Genomic DNA, 9,140 nt, shown 5'->3' on the forward strand with positions numbered 1-9,140 from the left:
AATTATCTGGCCTTTGATAAGGACAAAAAAAATATTCAAAGTGATTTAAGGTTAATACAAATATACAAGGGTAGGCTGAAAAGTTCTAAGGCTCACTATAATGCAGTTAATGCATTACTCCTTCATGGGGAGCCTTAGAACTTTTCAGCCTACCCTCGTACAAGGGGCGATTAAGAAGTTTGGAGCCTGGACCAGAAAAAGTAGGGAGTGCCGTGTGGTTCTCCATCTTTTGCTTTCTGAAAAACCAACATTTCTCGATATTGCACCCAGTGAGTCAAAACTTTATACATTGTCAAGAAATTGTATTTTCTCAGAATGCAAAAGATGGAGAACCACACCCTTCTTTTTCTGGGTCAGGCTCAAAACTTCTCAGTCGCCCCTCGTAAACTTTTTCAGGCTCCCGTCACGAAATGAGTCAAATTTTCATGATGTTTTTTTTTAACTCACTATTACTAAACCTACTCCCACCCCCAACCCTAACCCTAAACATAATCTAATCTTACTCCTTCCCCCCACCCTAACCATTACCACCCCGACCCCCCCCCCCCCCCGCTTCACTTTTAATTTCATGCAGCTATCACAGAATGAATTAGAATGAATTCATGCTGCCGTGATGAAAAATGAGGCGCTTTTCGTGACAATATCACGGACCAAAAATTAATGTATATTTCGTGCTGCTGAATCATGACTTGCCGTGAGACTGTGTTGCGTAAACCACCAAAGAAATCATTGGAAAAGCATCTGTTTTCTTTCATTTTTAATTTGAATTTCTTAAAATTTTTTATGTGTTTTATTGTCTTATTGTACAGCACTTTGGACCCTGTCGGTGATTTTAAAGCACTTTATAAATAAAGTTGGATTGGATTGGATAATGGGACACGCCTACATCATCGCTGGTGCCACTAATTTGTTAATAATAGTTCACTCAAAGGGTTTTAAGTGATGAATGTATCTGTATCGACTGTTGAAGGATGTCAGGATGATGGTTTTTTAAAGGTAGTGGAACAGATTGGAACACCAGCCAGTGGATGAACATTTTCCACTGCGTTTCGTCATCCCAGTTTCAGTTCCTTTGCTGTACCAGTTCTTTCCAAAGACCTCAGATGTGAGCAAGTGTGAGGTTCAGAACTTTGGTGCTCTTTGGGTGTATTGTCTGTTCTCTTAGTGCAGAGGTCACAACCCTGTTCCTGAAGAGCACCAGCCCTACATGTTTTCCGCATCAACCTACTTTGGTGCCAGTGTTCACAGAAGGAGGTCTTTCATTTTATAGGGTACTCTGGATATCATCCAGAGAAATTCTATTCATGGATGCATTACACAGTACCCAGCCCCAACCTCTGGCCATCAGAAATGAGGTCAGCAAAAACTTGCAGTTCCTTGAATGGCTACTTGATGCTGGTTCAAAAAGGACCGGTGCTGCCGACCAAACGATCCCCGCTAAAAATCGGTCCCCCCTGCCTTCACTGCACAGACATTATTTCTGTGCGTCAGCCGCAGTTCACCGATTATCACCTCATTTCTGCTTCAGACTGCAGCCAAGTCATAATCTATCTCAGCGACAGATATCTGAAGCTTTTGTACCACAGTCATTTCCACATAAATTCAACGTTATTTCTTAATTAAAAGACAGAGGAAGCAATCAGAGCGCCACAGACAGATGAGCTGCTACATTCACTGCACCTCCATCATTTCAAAGCAACTCACTGATTATCGCCTCGTTTCTGCTTAAAACTGCCTTGTTTCTGCTTAAAACTGACTTTAGAATGATTTAAGTGGTTTTAATTTGTCATCTGATGGTTAATAATTACATTATTCCCTTTGATCACTTTGTGTCTCGAGACTCAGTCTCAGACAAGCTGCTGTGGTCCCAAATGACACATGCGCAGTGAAGGCAGGGCAGACCAATTTTTAGGTATATATATATATATATATATATATATGAGGGTGTAACGATACGCAAAAATCACGGTTCGGTTCGGTTCATTTTCGGTACAGTATGGGAACAAAATGCAAAACCTAAATTTGCTTGTTGTTTGAACCAACACTTTATTGTAACATTATACAAACAGGAAAATAAAATAAGTGCAAAGTGCTGCCTGGTAATAAGTTAAATAAAATGTTCTCAAATAAAAAACAAATGTATGAAATATTATAAAAAATAAATTTCTAGTAAACAGCTTTTAACAAAACCTTTCCACAAGTAAAGAGCAGCACAACGGTTCCAGCATGAAGCCCTGTTCAATTTTATTCATATTTTTGCTAGAAAAATTAACTTGTCCAAAACTGTCACACTCTATAAGGAATTTTTAAGAGAATTAATGTTAAAGAATCCCTTTACTTTTGTACAACTTATTTTATTTTCTATTTCTTTCTATTAACTGCTCATATAATGTTTCTTAATATATCTTTTTAAATAAAGTTTTGAAAACAAAAACATTGTGGGAGAGGCAAAAAAGTGAATAAAACCACCTTCAAAATATTTAGAACCACAAATAAAACTTGATTCTTTTTTTTTTTTTTTTTTTGGCCATTAAAATTGGCCATCACTTATTAAAATTAAATAACTTCTCAAGGTCAGGGCTTCTCAAATTTTGGGGACTATTTAATCACTGAGCAGCAAACGAGGTCAGTAGGCTGAGCGAGTCCGAGTGAGGAGGATTGTAGATATCCCTCCGCTCAGCGCTTTACAGGCTGCTGCAGCGGAGGAGGGGGAGACCGGCTGCCGCTACGTGACAACAGAGGCTTTCACTTTTAGTCACCAAACATCAGAAAAGTCTCTGGTAACACCAGGAAAAGTAGCTAGATTTGTTGCTAGTAGCTTTTGAGAAAATAAGTCATCATGAGGGTTTGGAAAGTCGACAGGTTTAGCAAGAAAGTCGCTAAGTTGGCAATGCTGAATGTAAACACCAGTGTTGTGAAAGTAACTTTGACAAGTTACTTTTTTAGTTACTTTTTTAGTTTCTTTATACAGTTACTTCATTAGCAGCATTATGCAATTACTTTATTAGAATCTGCCAAAAACTTGCAACTAATAAGTAATGTAACTAATAAGGTAACGAGTAATGTAACTTGGTTACTTGTAAGATTGAGCAATCAGCAAAGTAACTCATCAGCAAAGTAACTAATAGTTACTTTTCTGAGTAATAAATCTTAAAAATAACCAAGTTAGATTATGAGTAACTTTATTAATTACATTCAGCAGCTGCCGACAAGGTGTCCGCAGCTGCTAATGAACTAACTGTATGAAGTAACTGTAAAATATAACTGTATAAATTAACTAATGAAGTAACGTTCCAAAGTTACTTTCCCCAACACTGGTAAACACACGCAACGCGAACTCACCCGAGCACGGCCCTGTACCGAACTAAACATCCCGTACCAAAATGGTGTAACATCCAAAGTGAACCCGAACTACACTACCCTCAATGCTCGCTGCGTCGACCGGCCAATCACTTCTTGCGCTTAATGATGACGTCATCAACAAGCAACAGCCAGTCTGCCAGAAATCACTGATCTACACACGACAGTGATTAAAATGTTTGATTTTAGGGTTTACAAATGTTTTTGACTGTTAAACGTTGCTCACTTTACCAGCAAAAAAAAAAAAATGTTAGTGGACTGATGAAAGATAGATGAAGATGATGAAGATAATTGAAGAAATTGAAGAAAATAAGAACAACCCCAGGTTTCTTTTCAGCACTGTAGCCAGGCTGACAAAGAGTCAGAGCTCTATTGAGCCGAGTATTCCTTTAACTTTAACTAGTAATGACTTCATGACTTTCTTTGCTAATAAAATTTTAACTATTAGAGAAAAAATTACTCATAACCATCCCAAAGACGTATCGTTATCTTAGGCTGCTTTCAGTGATGCCGGTATTTGGTTAGACTCTTTCTCTCCGATTGTTCTGTCTGAGTTATTTTCATTAGTTACTTCATCCAAACCATCAACATGTTTATTAGACCCCATTCCTACCAGGCTGCTCAAGGAAGCCCTACCATTATTTAATGCTTCGATCTTAAATATGATCAATCTATCTTTATTAGCTGGCTATGTACCACAGGCTTTTAAGGTGCCAGTAATTAAACCATTACTTAAAAAGCCATCACTTGACCCAGCTATCTTAGCTAATTATAGGCCAATCTCCAACCTTCCTTTTATCTCAAAAATTCTTGAAAGGGTAGTTGTAAAACAGCTAACTGATCATCTGCAGAGGAATGGTCTATTTGAAGAGTTTCAGTCAGGTTTTAGAATTCATCATAGTACAGAAACAGCATTAGTGAAGGTTACAAATGATCTTCTTATGGCCTCAGACAGTGGACTCATCTCTGTGCTTGTTCTGTTAGACCTCAGTGCTGCTTTTGATACTGTTGACCATAAAATTTTATTACAGAGATTAGAGCATGCCATAGGTATTAAAGGCACTGCGCTGCGGTGGTTTGAATCATATTTATCTAATAGATTACAATTTGTTCATGTAAATGGGAATCTTCTTCACAGACTAAGGTTAATTATGGAGTTCCACAAGGTTCTGTGCTAGGACCAATTTTATTCACTTTATACATGCTTCCCTTAGGCAGTATTATTAGACGGCATTGCTTAAATTTTCATTGTTACGCAGATGATACCCAGCTTTATCTATCCATGAAGCCAGAGGACACACACCAGTTAGCTAAACTGCAGGATTGTCTTACAGACATAAAGACATGGATGACCTCTAATTTCTTGCTTTTAAACTCAGATAAAACTGAAGTTATTGTACTTGGCCCCACAAATCTTAGAAACATGGTGTCTAACCAGATCCTTACTCTGGATGGCATTACCCTGACCTCTAGTAATACTGTGAGAAATCTTGGAGTCATTTTTGATCAGGATATGTCATTCAATGCGCATATTAAACAAATATGTAGGACTGCTTTTTTGCATTTACGCAATATCTCTAAAATTAGAAAGGTCTTGTCTCAGAGTGATGCTGAAAAACTAATTCATGCATTTATTTCCTCTAGGCTGGACTACTGTAATTCATTATTATCAGGTTGTCCTAAAAGTTCCCTGAAAAGCCTTCAGTTAATTCAAAATGCTGCAGCTACAGTACTAACGGGGACTAGAAGGAGAGAGCATATCTCACCCATATTGGCCTCTCTTCATTGGCTTCCTGTTAATTCTAGAATAGAATTTAAAATTCTTCTTCTTACTTATAAGGTTTTGAATAATCAGGTCCCATCTTATTTTAGGGACCTCATAGTACCATATCACCCCAATAGAGCGCTTCACTCTCAGACTGCAGGCTTACTTGTAGTTCCTAGGGTTTGTAAGAGTAGAATGGGAGGCAGAGCCTTCAGCTTTCAGGCTCCTCTCCTGTGGAACCAGCTCCCAATTCAGATCAGGGAGACAGACACCCTCTCTACTTTTAAGATTAGGCTTAAAACTTTCCTTTTTGCTAAAGCTTATAGTTAGGGCTGGATCAGGTGACCCTGAACCATCCCTTAGTTATGCTGCTATAGACTTAGACTGCTGAGGGGTTTCCATGATGCACTGAGTGTTTCTTTCTGTTTTTGCTCTGTATGCACCACTCTGCATTTAATTATTAGTGATTGATCTCTGCTCCCTTCCACAGCATGTCTTTTTCCTGGTTCTCTCCCTCAGCCCCAACCAGTCCTAGCAGAAGACTGCCCCTCCCTGAGCCTGGTTCTGCTGGAGGTTTCTTCCTGTTAAAAGGGAGTTTTTCCTTCCCACTGTTGCCAAGTGCTTGCTCACAGGGGGTTGTTTTGACCGTTGGGGTTTTTACGTAATTATTGTATGGCCTTGCCTTACAATATAAAGCGCCTTGGGGCAACTGTTTGTTGTGATTTGGCGCTATATAAATAAAATTGATTGATTGATTGATAATTGGTCCGATGATGGTTTTAAAACTTATCTGAAAAGCTAATCCGCTAACAAAAATATCAGCTTTGATAATTATCGGTTAGCTGAACAGTGCCCACCACTGTGTCTGTGTGTGTATGTATATATATATATATATATATATATATGTGTGTGTGTGTGTGTGTGTGTGTGTGTGTGTGTGTGTGTGTGTGTGTGTGTGTGTGTGTGTGTGTGTGTGTGTGCATGTGTGTGTGTGTGTTGGTTAGTACTTCTATATAATGTGAGAAAACACGGAAATGAAAAAGTTATATTTTTCTATCGGTCTCTATGTCCAAAATATATTTCCTAAACCTGCAAGAAACACCCCTACCTGTCCCTGCCCCCTGATGATTTCTTCCTGACTTCCTCTGCTGCCCCCTCCCCCTTCTCCTTCTCTCACAAATATACACCCGTCAGCCTTATATACCCCCTGCCACCTACCCCACCCCAGAGCTTTGCCCCGGAGCACATTGAATCTGCTGTATACCTAATTACTGCTTATAATCTATTCATTTCACCACCACCAAAGAGGGCAGCAGCTGTCACACAACACACACCAAGGGACTGGAGGAGGGATACTGGGGACAGAAACTGAGATGAGGATGAGGATTAAAATTTGGACGAACACTGCTGGCTTGATTTTCACATTGATAACAAAAGCTCCTGAGAAGACTTCAATACTGGACATTTTTAAGTAAAAAATTAGAAGATTGGAAAGGTGATGTGCTTTCTAGATAGATAGATAGATAGATAGATAGATAGATAGATAGATAGATAGATAGATAGATAGATAGATAGATAGATAGATAGATAGATAGATAGATAGATAGATAGATAGATAGATAGATAGATAGATAGATGTAAATTATCTGTCATCGGGATTTATTAATATGTAAACAACACAAAACGCACACACATACACTCATCTTCAACCGCTTAGTCCAATTAAGGGTCACGGGGGGCTGGAGCCTATCCTAGCAGTCATAGAGCACAAAGCGGGGTACATCCTGGACGGGACGCCAGAGCCACATATACGTAGATAAACAAACAGATTCACACCTACAGACAATTTAACATTTCCAATCCACCTAACCTGCATGTCATTGGATGTGGGAGGAAGCCAGAGCACCCGGAGAGAACCCACACAAACACGGGGAGAAAACACGCAAACTCCACACAGAAAGGTGGGAACCAAACCAATATTGTTCAGAACAGAAACAATCATTTGTTCTCTCCATTCTATGTTGCCAATCAGTAGTTTCTCAGTTGCGATGAGTAGGTCAAAAATGTCTGATGCGCTGGTGTCTTACGGCACAGTGGTACACATCTAATAGCTTCTGCTATTACAGATGTCAAACTGTGTGGTCTTAGCTATAAATGATCACAACACTAATTTTGGTTACAAATTATTAACATACAAAAGGTTTTAGTAGTTGGACACATCCTGACTGTCTTTGAATAGAATTATATGGAAAACAAAAAGATTGTCCCACACAGGGTTAAAAACAAAACTTGTTAAACAAAGCCAGATTCAGAGTGCACTATTTGGAGAGCTACCACCTCCTCACTTTCTTTGCAACAACATTTAGTTGCCATATGTAAAACTAAGAAATATAGACAGCTTATCCAGTAAAGCCACCAAATATTGAGAACAGCACCAAGTTTCACCAACCTCACACACACAGGAGTCAAGTTTGGGAACACACACTGGTTATCGAGCGGTGCTACATCCACCCTGGAATTGTCATGGGCTCTGGAAGGTAACCAGCCAGGCAAACAATTGGTGGAGTGCGGGGAAGGCCGCTGTAATGCGTGAAAACCAAAAACACCCCCATCAGGTAAATCTTGGTTGGGGTCTTTGATTAACACATATTTTTGCAGACTTCAGTTTTTTTTGCAGTTTTCATAATGGGTGGGGTATTGCCTTCATAACTGTGAAATAACAGTGGTTCAAATATCTTGCTATGGATACCTACAAACAGTGTTGCCACAGTTACTTTGAAAAAGTACAACCCCAATTCCAATGAAGTTGGGACGTTGTGTAAAATGTAAATAAAAACAGAATACAATGATTTGCAAATCCTCTTCAACCTACAACCCCTGGCAAAAATTATGGAATCACCGGCCTCGGAGGATGTTCATTCAGTTGTTTAATTTTGTAGAAAAAAGCAGATCACAGACATGACACAAAACTAAAGTCATTTCAAATGGCAACTTTCTGGCTTTAAGAAACACTATAAGAAATCAAGAAAAAAAGATTGTGGCAGTCAGTAACGGTTACTTTTTTAGACCAAGCAGAGGAAAAAAATATGGACTCACTCAATTCTGAGGAATAAATTATGGAATCACCCTGTAAATTTTCATCCCCAAAACTAACACCTGCATCAAATCACATCTGCTGGTTGACATTGACCCTATGTCATGACACTGACCCTATGTGTCTTTTTGCAAGGAATGTTTTCACAGTTTTTGCTTTATGGCAAGATGCATTATCATCTTGAAAAATGATTTCATCGTCCCAAAACATCAGAAAAGTGTCCAAAATATCAACGTAAACTTGTGCATTTATTGATGATGTAATGACAGCCATCTCCCCAGTGCCTTTACCTGACATGCAGCCCCATATCATCAATGACTGTGAAAATTTACATGTTCTCTTCAGGCAGTCATCTTTATAAATCTCATTGGAACGGCACCAAACAAAAGTTCCAGCATCATCACCTTTCCCAATGCAGATCCGAGATTCATCACTGAATATGACTTTCATCCAGTCATCCACAGTCCACGATTGCTTTTCCTTAGCCCATTGTAACCTTGTTTTTTTCTGTTTAAGTGTTAATGATGGCTTTCGTTTAGCTTTTCTGTATGTAAATCCCATTTCCTTTAGGCGGTTTCGTACAGTTCGGTCACAGACGTTGATTCCAGTTTCCTCTCATTCGTTCCTCATTTGTTTTGTTGTGCATTTTCATATTTTGAGACATATTGCTTTAAGTTTTCTGTCTTGACGCTTTGACGTCTTCCTTGGTCTACCAGTATGTTTGCCTTTAACAACCTTCCCATGTTGTTTGTATTTTGTCCAGAGTTTAGACACAGCTGATTGTGAACAACCAACATCTTTTGCAACATTGCGTGATGATTTACCCTCTTTTAAGAGTTTGATAATCCTCTCCTTTGTTTCAATTGACATCTCTCGCGTTGGAGCCATGATTCATGTCAGTCCACTTGGTGCAACAGCTCT

This window comes from Thalassophryne amazonica, chromosome 2, assembly GCF_902500255.1.
Source record: "Thalassophryne amazonica chromosome 2, fThaAma1.1, whole genome shotgun sequence".
Classification (NCBI taxonomy): domain Eukaryota; kingdom Metazoa; phylum Chordata; class Actinopteri; order Batrachoidiformes; family Batrachoididae; genus Thalassophryne; species Thalassophryne amazonica.